The sequence below is a fragment of the Acipenser ruthenus genome, chromosome 8 (assembly GCF_902713425.1).
Source record: "Acipenser ruthenus chromosome 8, fAciRut3.2 maternal haplotype, whole genome shotgun sequence".
In the NCBI taxonomy this organism is placed as follows: Eukaryota; Metazoa; Chordata; class Actinopteri; order Acipenseriformes; family Acipenseridae; genus Acipenser; species Acipenser ruthenus.
In genome coordinates, this window is record NC_081196.1 from 44,954,120 (window position 1) to 44,974,399 (window position 20,280).

A 20,280-nucleotide genomic window follows, 5' to 3' on the forward strand; every position below is an offset into this window, starting at 1 on the left:
ACCGGAAATCACAACACGCCTATTTTTCACTTGCAAGGAAGTCTTTTTGAAGATGGTTGCCTGGCAACAGATCAATGAAGAGCTAAGGTATGTATTTTACTATTTTTCTTAAGAGTAGAATATTTAGACTACTAATGTGCATTAGCCTACATGTAAGCCCCTTGCAGATGAACAGTAAATAGCTCTGAGAATGTTTCATTTTAAATGACCATAATATAATATATAGTTTTCTTTTTGGGTGATATGTTAGAAGACGTTATGAGCCTAATTTATTAATCAAGTTACTGTCACCGCAGATAAGATACGGTGTCACAAAAGCAGTTTTAAGTACTAACTGTCCCTGCAGATTTCCTTACTTTTTTTTCTTTGCTAAGTAAGTCATCATTATTATGAAGATTAAGGCGTCTTATCCATGGCAGCTTCCAGGGTTTTTCAAGCATTAAAATTATTATGCACCCGTAAGCATATTTTTCTTATTTTTCATTCAATTTTTTCTGTACTAATTTCACTATTAAATGCCTGAAACAAATTTTTAAAATGTAATCAGGTTGATCATTACATTTTATAAACTGTGGGTAATTATATAATTTCATACATGACATGTTGTTACAGATAACTGAAATATGACTCAGCAGCAAAGAGGCAAAGGCGGGGAGCAACAAACCTTGTTTAGCTTTGGCATTAAACGCACTCTAAGACACATCAAGACCTACCTGAGGACCACCATGACTCATCAGCGCCTGAACCACTGTATGCTGTTGCATATTTGTGCCTGACAGATATTGCCAATATGTTTGTCAGTGTAAATGAGAGGAGACGCAACTTTTTTGGTTAATTTTGATTTTGATTTTAATAATTTGCCTATGCCACTGGGTATTGTTTGAACAACATCACATGCCGTGATTACTGTAAGCACCAGGATGCAGCATTCACTTTGTTTCTATAGGATTGTCATATCTGAAAATATCTGTAAAATATTAAACATGACAGACAACAAAAAAAAAAAAAAACAGAATATCTTAAAAAAATAAAATGGGGATACTTTCGTACAGTGCTAATGAGAGGTAGAAAAAGGGATTTTAAAACCTTGGTTGGCATGACTTTACGCATACAGCAATGAGTTGTATCTGTTTTGTTATGTTACTGGAGCCAGCTGTGGCGGTTTTATGCCCTGTTAGTTTACTCTTTCACTGAAAATGGAAGGATAAAGAAGTCAAAATATCCCATCAGAGGAACAGGGCTCTAAACCTAATAGTCTCCGATTACACCGTGTAACAATTTTTTTTTTTTTTGTGGTTCCTGGGTAGTAAGTGTTATTTCCTAATTGCTTATGCCTCAAAAGTATAGAAAATGGCTATTATTCCCCACAAACTTTGCTTTTGTGACCAGGACAGTGATATTTTGAAATCTACCTATTTTCCAGAACATTCCAGATAGATTCAGTGCTGAGTAAACTTGGAGTAACTTCTAGAACTTTCTAGAACTTTCCAGTAATATAAATAGTAGTATAAATACAGGGGCCTTAAGCCCACCAGTTCAGTTTAGTTCCAGCTGCCTAAGTGGATATATATCTGCATTTTTCTGAGATGACATCAAGAGGCTGCAATGGTGGCATTCCTGATGGGTCTCCAAGGCGGTTTTACCAAGTTTCCCTGCTATCTTTGCCTTTGGGACAGCAGGGACACCAAGGCGCACTACCACAGGCGGGACTGGCCACAGTGGACCGAGTTCTCTGTGGGGAGGAACAACGTCAAGTGGGAGCCACTGGTGGACCCCCGGAAGGTGCTGATGCCACCACTGCACATCAAATTGGGCCTTTTGAAACAATTTGTCACAGCTCTAGATAAGGAGTCGGCAGCCTTCAAGTACCTTCAAGACTTCTTCTCTAAGCTGTCTGAGGCAAAGGTCAAAGCCGGTGTCTTCGTTGGACCACAGATAAAGAAGATCCTGGAGTGCAATGAATTCCCCAAAAAGCTCACTAGTAAGGAGAAAGCGGCTTGGAACAGCTTTGTCGCAGTGGTTCGGGGCTTCCTGGGCAATCACAAGGCCGAAAACTATGTGGAGCTGGTTGAGACTCTGGTGAAGAACTACGGCACAATGGGCTGTAGGATGTCCCTCAAAGTCCATATCCTTGATGCTCATCTTGATAAATTCAAGGAGAACATGGGAGCGTACTCGGAGGAGCAAGGCGAGCGCTTCCACCAGGATATACTGGACTTTGAACGCCGCTACCAAGGACAGTATAACGAGAACATGATGGGAGATTACATTTGGGGGCTGATTCATGAAAGTGATTTACAGTATAATCGTAAATCTCGAAAAACTACTCACTTCTAAATCTTATGTAGTCATTTCTGTATTACTTTAGTATAAATACATGTTAATTTGGATTCATATGTTGTTTTTTTCTGACTTTATGTGAACGAAAAGACACAAATTCGCCCGTTTTCTCATTGGAAATAGGTAAATTTCAAAATATCACTGTCTGGTCACAAAAGCAATGTTTGTGGGGAATAATAGCCATTTTCTATACTTTTGAGGCATAAGCAATTAGGAAATAACACTTACTACCCAGGAACAACAATTGTGTTACATAGTGTTATGAATGCATGAAAGCCTAATGGGAATCGCGATTAGAGCACTTTGAGTAAACAAACCCAGGATGGGAATGGATAATAACTGGATTTCCTGTTATCAATAGTTGCTTAAACTTATATTGATAATACGGATAAATCTTAAATCATGTTTTAAATCATCATTGATTGCGAATTTCCTCTGTAAGTACTGAAGTTCTTTCTTTCTCGCGCACCCTTTTCTTTTATATGCTCTCTCTTATAATAAAGTGGAGACTGAATTAATGTCATTTTCCCTCGAACAGTAAAATGAGATGGAACTTATCCTCCCCATGACCCATCCTCTTTAAATCCTAAAGAAGTAAACAGAAAGGATCAGAACAGCAACAGTGTTGCTTATCCTTCTTAGCTCTACACAGCCTAAAACACGAGCATAGCCAATAATGTGACTAATGATAATAAGTTTTTTTTGTGCAATAAATATTCACTACACAAAAAGGCTATAATATCACAAGCATTGATTATTTAGTAATACTACAAAACTTAGTTGAATGCTAACATTTCAACTAGATGTTTCTTTTAGTATTACTGCATAGTCTATCACTGTGTTTTATAGTTATGGATGATCATTGCTGTTGTTGTAGTCCTACTGTAGGTTTAACATCTGTAGTCTTCAATTTACTACAAATGTTATATTCAGTTGCTAACAGATAATCATCAAACTTCCAAACCAAGGATGGTCAACATGTTAAATAAACATCACACAATAAACTTGTATTATAATTGTACTAATATAGGGTTCCCGAGTGGCGCATCCAGTAAAAGCACTTGCGTAGAGTGCAGGATGTGCCCTATGGTCTGGACGTCACGAGTTATTCCTTTGCCGACCACGAGTCCAGGCTATTCCTTTGCCGACCGAGGACGGGAGCTCCCAGGGGGCAGCGCTCAATTGGCCGAGCGCCGCCCGGGGGGAGGGAGGGTTAGGTCGGCCAAGGTGTCCCCGGCTCACCGCGCACCAGCGACCCTTGTAGTCTGGCCGGGCGCCTGCGGGCATGCCTGTAAGCTGCCCGAGTGCTGCGTTGTCCTCCGACGCTGTAGCTCTTGGGTGGCTGCGTGGTCAGTCCGCAGTGTGAAAAAAAGCGGTCGGCTGACGGCACACGCTTCGGAGGACAGCATGTGTTCGTCTTCGCCCTCCAGAGTCAGCGCAGGGGTGGTAGCGGTGAGCTGAGCATAATAAAATAATTGGCCATTCCAAATTGGGAGAAAATAATAAAAAATAATTGGCAATGACTAAATTTATAAAAAAAATAAAAAATAATAATAATAATTGTACCAATATATGAAATAGGATAAATACATGTCTGTGTTGCAATGTATTTAAGTATACATAATAGGGTACATTTATCTATCCCCTGACAATGCTGCATGGGTAATATTATGCAAAGCATCAGTGACTGACATCATGTCATCAAAACCAGAAGTCAAAATAAACAAATAAGAAAAAGAAAGAAAAAGAAACATTTCTGAGAATAGTGTCAGCATAGTGTAATAAAGAACAATGGAAATATGATAAAGTATAGGTAAGCATTGTAAAGCCCAAAGAGGTATGGTAAAGCAAATTGAAAAACATGGCAAACCATGGTAAACTAAATGCATATTATTATTTATTTCTTAGCAGACGCCCTTATCCAGGGCAACTTACAATTGTTACAAGATATCACATTATTTTTACATGCAATTACCTATTTATACAGTTGGGTTTTACTGGAGCAATCTAGGTAAAGTACCTTACTCAAGGGTACAGCAGCAGTGTCCCCTACCTGGGATTGAACCCACGACCCTCCTGTCATGAGTCCAGAGCCCTAACCACTACTCCACACTGCTGCATAGTGTATAACCATGAGAAAAGCAGGAGAAAACTGCACATTTTTCCTGGTAAACTAAGGGTACTCACACTAAAATAGACCCTACCACTTAAACCTCTGCAGTCGGTAGGTATTGTGTTTCAAAGCTCCCTCTCCCATTCAATCCCATGATGCACCGTTCAAAACAAAGCTCTTCATCCATTGGCAGGGGTTCATTCCTTCCTCCTACACATCACCAGTGAAGTTGAGAGGTGTGGTGCATGGCAGGTGCGGAACAGACCAGAGTATGGAGCATGCTGGATGAAACTGGGCATCATCTGGAAACAGCTGGGACCACACTGACGCAACAATCACTCAGGACACAGTGAGTGAACTAAAACCCAGCTGCCACCTTCTGTAGTGGGAATGCATAGACATGGCTAATAGGCCAGAGCAACTGTTAGGTCTTGTGAGCACGCTGCCACATCTTCCCAGTCAGCAGTGGGGTGATCCAGCAAGGACAGTACATCACTGTACTATCCATAACATGTACTGTGTTGGTAGTGGAGCATATATATATATATCTATATATATATATATATATATAGATATATAGATAGATAGATAGATAGATAGATAGATAGATAGATAGATAGATAGATAGATATGTGTGTGTGTGTGTTTTATGTGGTTTGGAGCCACGTCATTTTAATTATTTAGATGTCTATTTTTATCGGCCAGTGCCCATACTGGAAAATGAAGGGGACTTGTCTGTATCAGTCTACTGCCATTTTTCTCATGTGGTTCTCTTTACTGTTTGAATCAAAATCAATATGGATTTAATTTGATTCTTCAAGCAATATCTGTTTGTCTTTCCTAAGGGTAGGTTTCTTTGTTTCCAATGATCCTTCGTACCCTTTCTTGGATTTGGGTCGAGGATTTTAGTGTTTCTTATTTTCATAACATTTGAATCGTGAAAATGAATGACACAGTTTAAATGGTTATAGCCGTTAAGAGTTTGCCAGTCGAAATCAGTGACAGGCTTATCTAATGTGTGACTGCAATACTGAGCCAGCCCTGCAGCTAAATGGTTAAAGAAACTGCTGTTTGAGGAGACCGTTTTGAACCTAGTCCATATGGCTTTACTGCAGCAGAAATGATACAACATCCTAGAGCAGGTTGCTGTCTTTTCTATTTCTTTGCATTGTCCCAGCTACTCCATAGTATTGAACGAAAACACTGAGAAGCTCAACTTACTTTCCTTCATTTTGAGCCACAGCTGTCTGACACCTTTACAGAACACTGTTTCATATGTGTGAGCCTCTTTATTACCATGGCTAGCATCCAAATTATTTAGAGCCCAAATATGCGTATCTGCCTTTTCCATTTGATTATGCTGTAGTGCAATTAGCTTTCCACGGAGGATAATCTCAGAATTAGTCATCATTGCTACCATACTCTTCATCACCACTAAGCAGCAGTATTGCCAAGTCCTATAAAGCCTCAATAGGAACCCCTTAACCAATTTAACATATTTGTAATAACCAAACAACAATAAAATGCCATCACTCAACAAACCTTTCCACATCTATCACATAAAGGTCTAGACAGAAATAATTCTGGTTTGATTTGGAGTGCTAGACAGAAATAATTCTGGTTTGATTTGGAGTGGTTTTAAAACAGACCAGAAGGTTGGAAATTCTGGCAATGGCAAACATTGATTTATACGGGTCTGAGCTGGTAGCACTGTTTTTCAACTGGCCCTATAATTTCAAGAGAGTCTTTAAATCTTTGATATGAAAACCAGTGCTACCAGTACAGTTTACCAAGCTGATTTAAAAGATGGTTGATTAAAGAAAAAATTGTAAATGTAAAGTCCTCCTCTTTTGAAAAAATGATCCCAGCTGAAAAGTACAGCAACTCACAGTAAACTGGAGTTGGGAATCATAACAACTGGCCTCTTATTGGGCATCCAGCAGGTATTTATAATCCTGGAATAGGTTTACAGAAAGTATATCGATTTAGGAATGTAGATAACGAACCATTGACTTTAGTACTTTACAGTAAAGGCATTTTAAAAAGACCTTTTTTTTCTTATCCATCTCCTCAACCAGTATTTCTTTTTAGACCTTCTTTACCGGAGGGATGACTGAAGCACAAATTCGACAGCACTGGACTCTGTGTACAGCGGAGCTGTCTCACTCCGAGATGCTCCCCAGCAGTCCCGTCGGTACTCCAGCACTCTCTCAGCCCGTTGTCAGCAATGACGTCATCGAGCAGGCAAGTGGGCTGAGCTGAGAAGGTAGCGAGCGAGCGAGAGAGAGAGGAGTTGCAGGGCCTGGAAAGGAGGTTTTGAAAACGGATTTCTTTTCTTTTTTTTAATATATATTTGTTATCAACACATTAAAAAAAAAAAAAAAAAAACACCATAAAGAGAGAACCATTTTATCCATCGTCACACGCGCCTGACCTGACCAGTGAATCCCGCGAAGTTAAAACAAGGTAAGAAGGGGACGAAAAAAAAAAACGGGTAAGTAAGAATAAAGTTGGTGTGGTTGCATAAGCTGGTGCTGCCCGTGCTTTGCTGTGTTTTCGATTCATTCACAAATCCCGTCCAGAGCTGATGGGGCTCCTGCTGTGTTTAATAACCAAGTATTTCCACTGGATTCGGGGCCTACAGTGGCAAGACTGTAAAACCCTGTTATTAAAATTGACCATCCCATTTAATTGTTTCAGTGGCGAGCGCTGGTTTTGCATGTCGGGCTTTGTTGTGTGCTGTGCAGCCACAATAGATGTGGGATTCGAGATGAGGTGATGATGGCGTTGGGAAGTGTGATGTTGGTTTAAGCGAAGTCTGTCCATTCTTATGGTTTTTTCTTTTTGTCTGACACCTGCTTTTTTGTGGAAAACTCTTTCACGGCTGTAAAGAAAGTGTATGTTTATTACGCCTTGTTTCAAAGACATTATTGATGTTTTGTTTCTCTTAAATCATGTACACTGTATGTGTACGTATACATGTTCTATACAGTAATTATATAGCTATATATATTATATGTTTTATTTTTTGTATGTGGGACTGTATTAAATAAACACGTTCCCAATTTGCCGTAGTGTATAATACTGTAAGTATACAAAACGCACCAGTCTCACTTTTTTTTCTAGTTTTCATTCGAGAATTATTTTTGAACAACAGGAAACTGAAACTGTTCGTTGTTAAACCGATATAGGCAATTATAAACACATGCACCTACTATTTTACATTGCCAAATATTGTGAAAACCATTATCTTGGTGGTCCCCTAGTAGTATAGTACACAGGAAATGTCTTGACTGTAATGGCGAAGATATGAGCATGTAACAGTCCCCCAGATTTGCAAAGAAATGCTGTTTCACTTTAAATGGATGACCATTTCTTACACTGTACAACAATCCTTTGTTTACTGAGAAACATTTTAAACACTTAAAATAGTTACATTCTTTACCAAAACAAGTTGGAGACACAGATCTAGATCTTGATGCTGTTTGCAACTAGTGTCCTAGTATAACATTAACAGGTATCCAATTAATATCAGAATTTTAATATCCAGTTACAGGTAAGTGGATGCAAATATAACAGAAACAATTTGAATATGTATTCGTGTTTGAGTAAATATGCAATACAAATAAATATTATTACTGTTTGGATATGTATGCACAGTTTATATAGATATTTATTAACTCCCACACAGTGATGCAATAACAGGCATGATTGAAATACAGGAAATAAATTACATTTTAAGTGGTGGATTGCTTTGCTGGTTCCTTAATACCCTTCCTATTATATAATACTGTTACCTGGGTGCCTCAAGACAAAATAATTATACAAACAAGCCTGTGTGCTCGTTCTATATAGTACTTATTTGAAACATTCATACAGTAGATACATTGGATACAATAGACCAGTATCGGTGTATTAATAGTAGTGCTTTTTCTTGAGGAGACAAGCCATGAGAAACATAACGTTCTGATTTATGATTCAGTAACAGTGAAGAAAAAGTAGATTTAGTAGAAACATGATGTACTGTAAAGTCAAAAATCACATTGTCTTCAGAAATCATTATTTTTGTATTACGTTAGGTTGTTATTGTTAATTAAACATTTTATTTTATCTCCCGGGAATGACTTTTAAAATTACTTTCTTTACTGTGCTCAGTTTCACAGACAGCAGCATTTACAGCTTTTTCAGCTTCACTTATTGATGTATTTTTGTTTTGAAGTGTGTAACAATGAGTTTGTAGCAATTTAGCTTAAGCCTAAATGCATCTGATTTACAAACGTGTTTAAATTAAAAGATGAATCTTTGTCAGACTTGTGATGTGCTGTATCAGAGATGAGAGCCGTTTGTCTTTTAGAGTCATAGTGGGCAGTTTCTTAAGTGTGCTTGGATGTGGGGATCTGTGGGGATACAGGCTGAATAAACCACTGCTACCAGGAAACTTTGGCAAAAATTACGATTTTTAGACATGTGTTTTTGGACTGAAACCCAGCAGGTTTGTTTCCACCGTTTCCACCGTACCTTGCGTTCACTGTTGAAAGTGATTTGAGGAAATGCACATTATGATGTAATTTAAGAACACAAAGTAAACTCCTGATTGGTACTCCCCTGCTGAGTTTCTGTAAAACAATAGCTAGTGCTGGAAAAATCACTTCTGTGCTATGCAAGCCTAATAGGAATAGAATATTTTGGAAGTGATCCAATAGGATTTATTTTTTATTTTTTATTTAAGAACTTGCTACTATAATATTGAGTAATACTGTATTGAAATATCCACTAATGAAGTTAAAATTAGGTGATATTTTGCCAACACACTGTATTTAACATATATTTTAATTAAAACATTATTATAAGTATTATATACACCCCGTTTCCAAGAACAACCCAGGGGGTAGCAAACAAACTGGCCATGTTACTTGCTTGTCTAAAGGTTTTGCATCACCCTATAGATTGAACTAATTTTGCTTCATAATGTCGAATGAAACATGCTGAATAATGTTACATTAACATATTGAATTACATACCGCTTTGTAGAGCTGTGTTTGAATGTTCGAAGGTTCGTTCACTAGCCAGAAATTCGAAGTTTTAAACCTTCGAAGGGTAGTCAAGTTGCATTTTCGCACAGTATGGTTTTTTTTCTGTTAACAGAAACCGTTTGACAATGTGTGAATGCTATAAAGCACACATTAAATGTCACTCGCATGCACAATTCGATCTTTTAATTTGTATAATGCATATTACATAAACAAAAGTTGTTGTATTAAATTCCGCTACCAAATCATTATACATAGCAACTCTATATGGTGCCACTGCCGTGTATGGCAGGGTATAATATCCAAAGCACTGGGGGGTATTTTTACTAGTAGTAAAATGTGACTGTAACTGATAACCTGCTTGGAACGGTGACTGTTAAATTAATTTTAAGTCCGCTGCAGTTAGTGTTGCTGCAATTAGTGTTGCTGCAATTCAAGCTTATGTGTAAATAAACAACGTGTATTTTTATTTAATTGTAAAAACATGATTACTGTTCTATATAACATATATTTCAACTATTTATATGGATTACCTGTAAAACTAATAGGATTTTCAATCAAATATAAACAAGTAGTTATGGTGATGTCACCAGTAAATTATGGAAATTACTACCATCGAAGGTTCGAACCTTCCTTCGGTAATGTGTTCCGAACCTTCGAAGGTCAAAATGTACCCACATACAAAATAAATGTGAAATTTTGAAATCTATCATGAAATACTGTACTACTATTATGGCTTCCGGTAGACTTCAATATCATTTTGTAGTTTCTTTGATTATGTGATATAAAATGATGTTCATATACTTTTGGCCATAGCTGTACAGTGTGCTGTTCTCATCAGAAAGTAATGAGAGAAGGCTGGGGGAGTGTACTGTAGCTGTTTGTTGTAGATCTTCACTATGATACTATGATATTATTAGTTTTCATGTTTTCGACGGCACGTCTAACCAGCAGGTTGAGGCCCTTGAACCCAGCTGTGCAGCTATAAAATGATGTGCCAAATACATCCCATCACTGTGCTGGTCCGCTTTGTAATTTTATTTTTAGAAAACACATGAAGCCTATTTTAAAAAATATATATTAAAGTAATTAAGATGTAGTATTTTTTTTAAACACTACAATGCAGCCCACTCCTCCTTGTAAGTATGGATGCATTCGTCTTCCTATGCTTACACAGTCTCGGTAAAGCAAAATAAGTGGATTTCATGTTGAAAGGGACATATGCTGTCTGGCAAACAAAGCATGGGGGCTCTAGCAGGTGTGGACAAACATGCATGACAGTCCCATAGAGTCTAACTTTAATACCATCAGAGCTTCCAGACATTCCAGATCAAGTGGACAGGACCGAGGAGGGCTGCTCAAACCCTTAAGTCAGTGCTTGGAGAACCCTTGAAACAGCTCCCCTTTTCCATGCACAAACACCTACCCTATTACACTTTTTTTCAGTCAGCCACAAAGGGAGGGAGGAAACACCTCCCTGACCGCATTTTAGCAGTGATCTGATGAAAACCACAGCTCTAAAGTGAAAAACAACTTTGTTCCTTCTTTCCATTTTTATACATGAAGAATGTTCTGTATAATTGCAGTCTCTACTGTACAGTATACTGTAGCCACTACTAGTATACCATTGCACTGTTAATCAGCTTTGAAAGAGAACATTGATCACAGAACCTAAGTGAATCGGTAACAGTCAGTGGTACAGGTACGTCTTGTTTAGAAACATCAGTTTACGCTACAGGAGTTTCTACAAATCAATTCTAAGTCTCAAATTCTTGTCCTTTTTAATGTTCCTACAGTACTCATTATTTAAAGACTTTATAACAAATGTGATCCTCTTTACTGGACCCTTGCGGTTCGAGCTGAGGACTAGGAACCGGGAGAGCTTGTTTGTGAATCGGTAGGGATGACAGGAATGAAGGTCACATTCCCTCAATCACTATAACTTGCTAAGCCTGTACATTTTTATTTATTTAACTTGTGGGAACCTGGGAAGAAAGTTGCAAGCGACAAAAAAACATATACAGTAACTAGAGTTCTATTATTATTATTATTATTATTATTATTATTATTATTATTAATAATTAATCATACATCTCTACTAAATGGCATTCTAATATGTCAGTGCTGTTTTTGCTGTAAATAACACATCACCCTTAAACACAGTACCATCCACCTGTTTATTACAAAGAAAGCGAGAGTAACAAAATTGCTGGAGAATAACAAGAGGAATAAGAAATGCACAGACAGGGTAGGGAACATGATATTGTAAGACAGCAGAATAAAAAAATGGGAATAGCTTCAACCGCATGCCCCCTTGACAGGATTATGAATGTGAGTCCCTATGGTACGACACAGAGTTTGGGGAAGTCAACTGGCTAGACATCTTCTTAAGTAATCAACAGGCACTACATTTACTTATGAAAAAAAAAAAGAATGATAAAAATTTCAGCATATGTCTTTTTAAATGCAGAGACATGCCAAATGAACTTTGTAACTCAATAGCTATAGTTGCAGTATTTTATTGCTTTTGATGTGGTAACAGAATATAATGGCTATATTTATAATGACAATAGAGGTATCATGCTATGAGTGTAGCGCTTTTATTCCTGAGAAAAAATCTAAGCAAATTCTGTATTGATTGTGCAAAACGGAGACCGCCCCCACTCAGCAATGCGATTATCAGTATCAAGAGCTTCAATTTCTAGTTGAAACAAAATGTCTGGTAAAAGACAGATGATTTTTAACTCCAATTCCATTTTCAAAGAGAGGTTATAACTATAATAATTATAATAAGAGAACTACCTTTTTTTGTATTAAAATACTTTTCAAAAGCAGGATTCAATGCTGTGATCTCCAGGATCCTAAGCAAAAGCTGTGTTGATTGTGCTACATGGAGAGTTTGGATAGCTGGTGATATTTTAGTGGTTTATCAACAAGTCTGGAGCTGTGTATATCTCGATTTTATATTCATAAAAACTGTACAGTATAAACAGATTAACCTGCTTTGACATTATTCGGAAAAGTATGTTGTGATTGTAATTTGCCCCACTAGGCATTCCCTGCTTGGGGCGCGTATTTCCGAAATCTGGAAAAGTACATTATAGCACAATGACAGTGACATTACAATTCTAAAAAAAGAACGTTCCCTTCTGGGTGCCAGAAGTCATTGTAAACATAGCCAATGTCATGCATTTAGTTAAACTGTGAAAGTGAAAGCTTTATGTAATTGATTAGTATTCACGACACAAGGTATGCTAATAATAATACATTGGTCCCTTGTTATGTTCATGTGTACATCTGAAAATTCAATGTTTTAATTTGGTAATAATTCTAGCTAAGGTTTCCCCAGTTGTTTTAATATTAACATTTTGCTGTGAATTGTCCCAGATGATTGTTAAAAATATATTATTTTAAGTCACTTCAGAGTGACACAAGTTTAACTGTAGGACACAATTCATAGTCCTGATTCTAACCATACCACGGGGGATTCAATTTAAGAAACCAGGAATCATTTCAAAAGGATGTAATTGGTGGAGAGGGCTGCTCTTTAGTGTTTTACATTCAGAGACTGTTCATAGAAAGAGAAACGTACTGAAATTTAACGTCAAGCAGAAAAAATGGATTTCATTCAAATCAAAATCTTCATGGAAAGACACTTACAAGGGCATTGTACTGTAGCTAAACTTTTATATTTGCCACTGCAATTAATTTATTGCTTGATAATACTAGTTACTTATTAACTTTGTGTTCTAAACCTTGGAAGATCATTACTGTTCCATAAAAAGAATAAATAAAGTTTTGTTTTTTTATCAGTGAAATCCCAGATCGCTAGTAGAATTGGTGCAGCACAGCATTTGTTTCTGAGACCTTTAGTGTTTGTGAGCTGCTAGATATTATGGCTGATTGCTTACAGTATTCAAAAGTTAATTATTTAGCTGCTGTAATTAGCTGTACTTTTTTTTCTGCTGGTCATCATGGTGTACTTTCTTCATGTTACAGCTCAGAGCTGGCCTCCAGGTATATCGATACAAGCAGAAGAAATCCAAGGAGAGGCGCCAATCAATTTAGGCATTTAAAAGGCATTCAGCCGAAATAAATAAATGAATAATGCCTTCTGCCTTTAAAAGAGCTGCATCAGGACAAGTGCTGTTACTTCCTGGGACTGAAGAAAAGAAAACCGCAGGAGCTCAATTTGTAACACCATGGGTTGGATTTGTTAGTCAAGGGTGTCATTTTATACAATTGCAGGACTGCATTCTTATCAGACAAACCAGCAGATAAAGTAAGCAGCTAAAACCCCGTTTTGTAAATTCTAACCTTCAGTACAGCACAGAGCGTGAATTTGTGAGAGGAAACCCCATGTTGAATTGTTGTGTGCTGCTGGAACATTTTTCTGCGCTAAAATGTGATGCAATTCAACTAGTCCTGTACTGTACAAAGCCTTTTAAACTGGGTGGGAGCAGTACACTGTTGCAGAATGTTAGACAGATGCTAAAGACAGCCATACTGTGAAACTCTACTGTACCTGCTTGTAACTGTTTTGCATAAGACCATCATTCTCATTTGATCCACTATCCACCAGCCTGTTGTGCTTTTATAAAAGCATATTATATTGTCATTATACTGATCAGTAATGGACTTCAAACTGTTACAGACATATAAGCGGATCCAAATTTTTGTTTTTTTAAACAAGATCCAATCACTAACAATACTGTTGTGCATAATAGTTAAACAAAAAAGGAAATGGTGGCTGGAACATGCGTCCTCCGAAACGTGCGCCTGCTAATCCGTCATTTTTCGCACTGCGAATCCACAGTGAAGCCACCAGACCAATAGTGCCAGAGGACAACACAGATCTGGAGGCGTCACTGCAAAACCACAGGCGCCCTATCGGCCACACGGGTCGCTGATGCGCGGTGAACTGTGGATTCCCCTGCAGACCTGAGCCCTCCCTACGTGGGCGGCCCTCGGCCAATTGTGTGACGCCAAGTAGGAACCCCCGGTCAGGGTCAGCCGTGACATAGCCTGGCTATAGGGCACATCCTGCACTCAACATGAAGCGCTTTTACTGGATGCGCCACTTGGGAGCCCCTAAAGCAAAAGATTTTCATTAATCTCACAAATCCTGACTAATTTAACTACTGTACTAAATTCAGCTTCTTTTTGTGTAATATTGCCATATAATCCAAACACAACATACTTTGAAACAAAAGAAGGTAATCAGTAGATTTAATATTGGCATTCTTTTGAAATGATTATACATAACATAAAAGGTATATGCTGTGTTGTAATTTTTTGTGCAAATAAATGCATAGACTAACAGTGAAGCAACTCAACTCATTTTACACAGGGTATATCCAATGCGAATCTAGAGGCCTAAAGTGCATATTCTAGCAACATGCAGACCTTGTTTATTTACCGTAATAGCACTAAAGGAAGCACACTCAAGGTTTTAATGCAAACAGGCAACAGGAGACTTCAAACTGGGTTCTAATTTGGTCCATCAATTTGCCAATATGTAATCGAAACTCTGGAAATTTAAGGACAGATGATCAATAGTCGATGCATCGATTAATTGTTGCACCACTAGTGGGTTTCCATCAGTCTGAATGTTGCTGGTCCCCTTTTTCACTATTGCTTTACTGTAAAATGAAATGGTGTTCAATGTTCTGGCTACAGTCTCAATCCATCCATCCGTGCATTCTGGTTCATACAGCTTGCTCACTATGAGCATTGATGGTGGTCTTTGTGATGGGACTATGCTCTGCCAGCCCATGTCTTCATTGATCGGCTGCAGTAACAGTCTGAAATACAAATACATTGCTGTCATGCTCCTTTGCCAGTCGTACTTATAACAATTATTCAGCCAACCAAGTAAAATCTGCTTCAGGTCTTCACATGGTTCAGCTCTATTGCATTATTACGATGTGCCAAATTTCTTTCCTTATATATGGCCACACCCTTTAGAATAAGATGTAAGTATGCATTGAGTTCTGGACCGGTTCCAGTAAAGCTGAAGCTGGTTCACACTTTCTTGCCCAGTGGGTCTGAACTGCTGGATATTCTTACAAAACCTCTGCGCCTCCCAACATGCTTTTCATCTTCAGTCACTGCAACACACTGGCATACAGCCAAGTTAAAGCTGAGAGATTTGGCTTTTAACTATTTTCTCCACTAATTGGAGACATCAACAAGAAATAACAGATGTTTACGGTCAGGTACCTTCTAGAGTCGACATAAGGTGTCCTCTTGGGCAGCTGTGCCGAGCCATTTTAATCAGTGATTAAAGTTTGGTTTGTGTGCACACAAAACAACATAAATATATCCTGTAAGCTTTTGTGTGCACAGTGGGTGGACAAACATGAGGTGAATATTTTTCTAGAGGAATAAGTGACCCATGTATCTTCCCTTTGGTAAAATTGTATAGACCAACATCCCCTTAAGATTGAGAAAGGATGGTTTGAAAAATGCTGTAAAGCATTTATATAAAAATGTCAGAGTGATGAATAAAGGAAACCTGTCCCTGACCTGTATACATTCGTTTGCATTTTTTTTTTTAAATGGCATGTTACTAAGGGAGTTGTTAAGTAATTAGATTTTTTTTTTTTTGTAATTCTAAATTAAACATGCCATAAACCAACCTTTTGTATGCCAGCATTTTATTTCATTGGCTTTATTTACTGGGATTTGGAACCCTTTAGAACCGACATGAAAAGCTTTGTTGGATTAAATAATGTTTTGTAAGTACGCTACTGAACTCTACATTGGTTTGTAAATGTCTTGCCTTGTGTTCTTGGAAGATTACAGTTGTGTTGTATTCTTAAGTGAGCAAGTGTGTAATTGTGCTTGGAGAGAATTCACAAACGGGGCTCTGGATCAGGATGTTTTTTACCAGATTGACAGAGTGGAGCTTTGCTTATTCACAAGCTCCAAAATGCTTTAGTTTAACCCCTTTACTTCTAAAATGACATATTTCCAATACCTACACATTCATAACAGGTTGCTTCAGATTCACACACTGGTGTACATATAACTAATACAACTTTGTAAACTTGTGTTTTTTTTTAAAGAAAATAAAAGTGTTTTACTGTGATTCCTGTCTGCTAGTCCACATGCCACGCTAATCCATGACTGGCAGATTTCTTCATACTGGCAGAGTTCAGTACAAGTCAAATGAAATCTACTCTTCAACTGATATTATTATATTGAACAGCTGTAGCTCAAATGTTCAGACACAACATCACAATGTCACAAAAGCTCCAGCCCAATACAGCCTGCTGCTAAATGACTGAATACCAAGTGAGGAGACATTCTAGGAACTTGTCACAGAAATAACTAGCGGACACGTTGAGTATGCTTGGAGACAACTGCCTCCTTCGTGGATTTTATCCACCTCGTACATTCAAGGCAGCCTTCATTTAATGTCTAATGCTTAATGTAACCCTCCTGATAGTTGTACAGTACTTCAAGACTTCTGACAGTTTCCTTTGAAAAATGCAATGGTTCTCTATCACAAAGACACACATATTAATTAATGGCCCAGTACTGCAAATGAAGTGGAAAGCAATTATAGTACATTACTGATTGACAAGGCAATAAAAAGCCTTCTGTCATAAGCAGTTAGATTAGAATTTGTAATGGAACAATTGTTTCACAACTTCTTGTATAAAGAGGATGTTAGTCAGTCAGTTTGTCCGTCCAACCGTCTTGTCTGTACTTGACAAATTTTTACAAATAGTAAGAGAACGTCTTATCCAATTGTGATAAAACTTTCTGCGGTCAATGCTGTGTGATGATTCACAGATCTGGGTATTTTTGTTAAGGTCCCACAGTCGCCTATCGGCTTCCTTGTCGCTAATTGGCCTATTGTTCTGAACTGCAAGGTATTGTCTAGTTTAGTCACAAAACTACTGAGTCTCCTTAGAGGAGAGAGTGGAGGCCCCCAGATTTATTTTGGTAATGAGCTGTCATAAAACACTAGGGGTGAAAGGTTAGAACAGTATCTCTTTCACTCTGGTCATCTGTCCAGGGTTTTGTTACTTGCTGAACCTAGAATTTCTGCCATAAACCAGTATGTCTGCTTTGAATTTGCTGTTATGATTTATTTATGCATTTATTCAAAGCTAAACTAAAGATATTGCTCATGTCATTTGTACTGTAAATGTGTGTGTGTGTATGTGTGTATATATATATATATATTATATATATATAATATATATATATATATATATATATAATATATATATATATATATATATATATATATATATATATATATATATAATTACATACATACATACATACATTATGACTGCTTTGAACAATGATTTTGACTGATTTGATTCAGGAAATCTGACAACGATCTGTAGCATGTACAGTATTTGGTTTTCAAGCACTGCATGAATCTGATGAGAAATTACCATTGTCAGGGATGGCTTATGTGCCTTTGTAGTCAGTAACTAGCAGGCATTGCAAAATATTATGACATTTTGCAATTTAAATTAATGTAAACCTTCAATTCAACGCCATTTACATTTTGAACCACTGTAGATTGTCAAACATTTTGTTTACTTATGCTTGTTCCCCCCCCCCCCCCCCAACAATGATGGCATTTGTTGGCAGGGTTTTTTTTTTCAAAGTTGTTCATCTTGGTATTCATTTTTTGGAGTACAGCTATGTTTACTGCTAGTGTTTTTATATTCCACTCATAAAGTAAGCCTGCAGTACTAGCTTTCCCAAGAAAGCTGATACTGTGCAGCACTGTCAGAGATACTCGCTGCGTCTTTGGTAACAAGTTGCTGACGTCACTGGCGTCATGTCCAACTTCTTAACTTACACCATTTGACACGTGGTCCCATGTTCGCTGGTCAAATGCAGCTTAAACGCATATCAATTCCAATACACACTCGGTCACCGTTTTTAACCACTGAGCTTTATATCCCATTCCTATGGTATTGTATTGTACAGCAACAACAGCGTGTACTGTATTTGTATAATGCCATTCATGCCAGGGTGCTGTACAAAGACACAAGAGCAATTACAAGTACTGTGACAATTATAAAATCAAAAAGAAGAAAATTATTAGGAATTAAGAAAATGGTAAAAGGTTGAACAGCAACAGTACTGCAGATAGACTAATCGGGGAGAACTCATGAGGCTGGTGGGATTAAAACATCATAACTGTTGTATAGTAAGAGAATGCTGTCGCAGGTCAAAGAATTGCATTTCTTGACTTCAAATATGTGACCGAAATGGAGTCTTGAATGTCATAAGGAATCAAGTTCCGTAGTTTAGATGACCTCGTAGCTAAAGAAAGGTCTTTCACCCTGAGTGCAGATTCTTGGGCACTTATACTGTATTTACAATCAGTTAGCTTCTAGTGTAAGTCGGTTTTAAAGTAATTGGATGAAATGTCAGGTATTGCTTTATAAAAATGGATGTACTTGTGCACTGGCAACTGGTGGAACAAAGCCAGGACAGGAGTTGATTTTGAGACCATTTAAATTAGGTTTAAAGAATTAATGTAATTTTACGAAGTGCTAATTACACATAAAGGACCCATTACAATCAATCTGACAGAAAATTCTACTTTCTTTGCAAGAGATTTGGAGAGACAATAATTTAACATGGCTGTGTTTCTAAAGTGGTAGAAGGAAAACAAAATAGTATTCCAGATAGTGCTAAACAAGTGTATTTTCAAGCAGCATAAACTACTGATTAATACAAGCACCCACTGTCTTGTATTATACAGTAGTTTATGCTGCTTGAAAATGCACTTGTTTAGCAGGTTCATTTACAGAACACAAAAGGATGATAATATTCAAGTTTTTATTAGTTAATTATAAAAACATGCTATCCATTATCTGCCTGATATCCTGCAACATTAATATGCTCTTGAATTACCAACTTCTCTAACTGGTTCACAGTTGAAGGTACTCATTTGATTTCCAGGCAAACTTTTTGACATATTTTTTTACAAATTGCAGCAGTTTCCTCCCTTCTTTTTCATTGTATCAGAGTAGAGAAATTACTTTTCATAAGAGTTCCTGTAATACTGAATTTGGTTTACGTTATGTTGCAGTTGGTACCGTATGCATTAAATATTCAAGTTTCTTGAGATCTAACCATATGGTGTGTTCTTTTTGCTGCAAAATTAGCATTTTGAGTTTATTCCCTTAATGCACAAGTCACTGGCACAGAATGATGCTAGGTTCAAATTAACTGCAGAAACGGCTGACAGTACATCAGACCAGAAACTGTGGCCTGAGGCTCAATAGTTTTGTCAAGGCATGATGGCATTGTATCATGCATTTTTTCATACTACTGGAGTGTGTAACAGTACTTTTAATACAGATCAAAGGGAAACATTGGCTTCTACAGAAAGTAGAGTTTGCATTTTAAGGTTCAGTTATTGTAATGCTGAGCACATCTGAACTCTCTTGTTTCGTGTTTCTTGTTGAAAACTAGCTAGTTTGTCCAAAAGAAATGGTGAAGCAGATGCTTAATGTTATATTGAACTTTAAAGAGCAACTTGATATGGGTATGAGATATCGTAGTTAAATAACTACTGTAGTGTATTCTTGTTACTCGTAAGTTAAATGCACGCTAAGGCCTTGTGACAGAGAGAGAATGAATTCTAGTCAACAATCTCCCTCCCGACCTGTGAGGGTGCTGTATAAGGAATAGTGTGCCCTGGACTGGATGGTTTGGCAGTTCATTCCGCGGTCTTTTGGAAGCCGGCCATCCAAGAAGGGGGCGGAGCCACAATACCTGAAGTCATCGCCTTAATGCGGTAAG

General features: G+C 37.6%; 1 protein-coding gene across 2 annotated transcripts in view; it reads left to right on the forward strand.

The window, feature by feature from the left end:
- The first annotated feature begins 6,583 nt into the window (after nucleotides 1-6,583).
- The window catches only part of LOC117406662 (cytoplasmic protein NCK2), a 55,162-nt gene continuing 41,465 nt past the window's right edge, over nucleotides 6,584-20,280 (forward strand). The window contains exon 1 of one of the 2 annotated variants that reach the window (XM_034010870.3): nucleotides 6,584-6,947. The gene's annotated coding sequence lies outside the window, so the exon portion shown is untranslated. The remainder of the gene's footprint in view (nucleotides 6,948-20,280) is intronic. The other variant, XM_034010869.3, reaches the window with a different exon arrangement.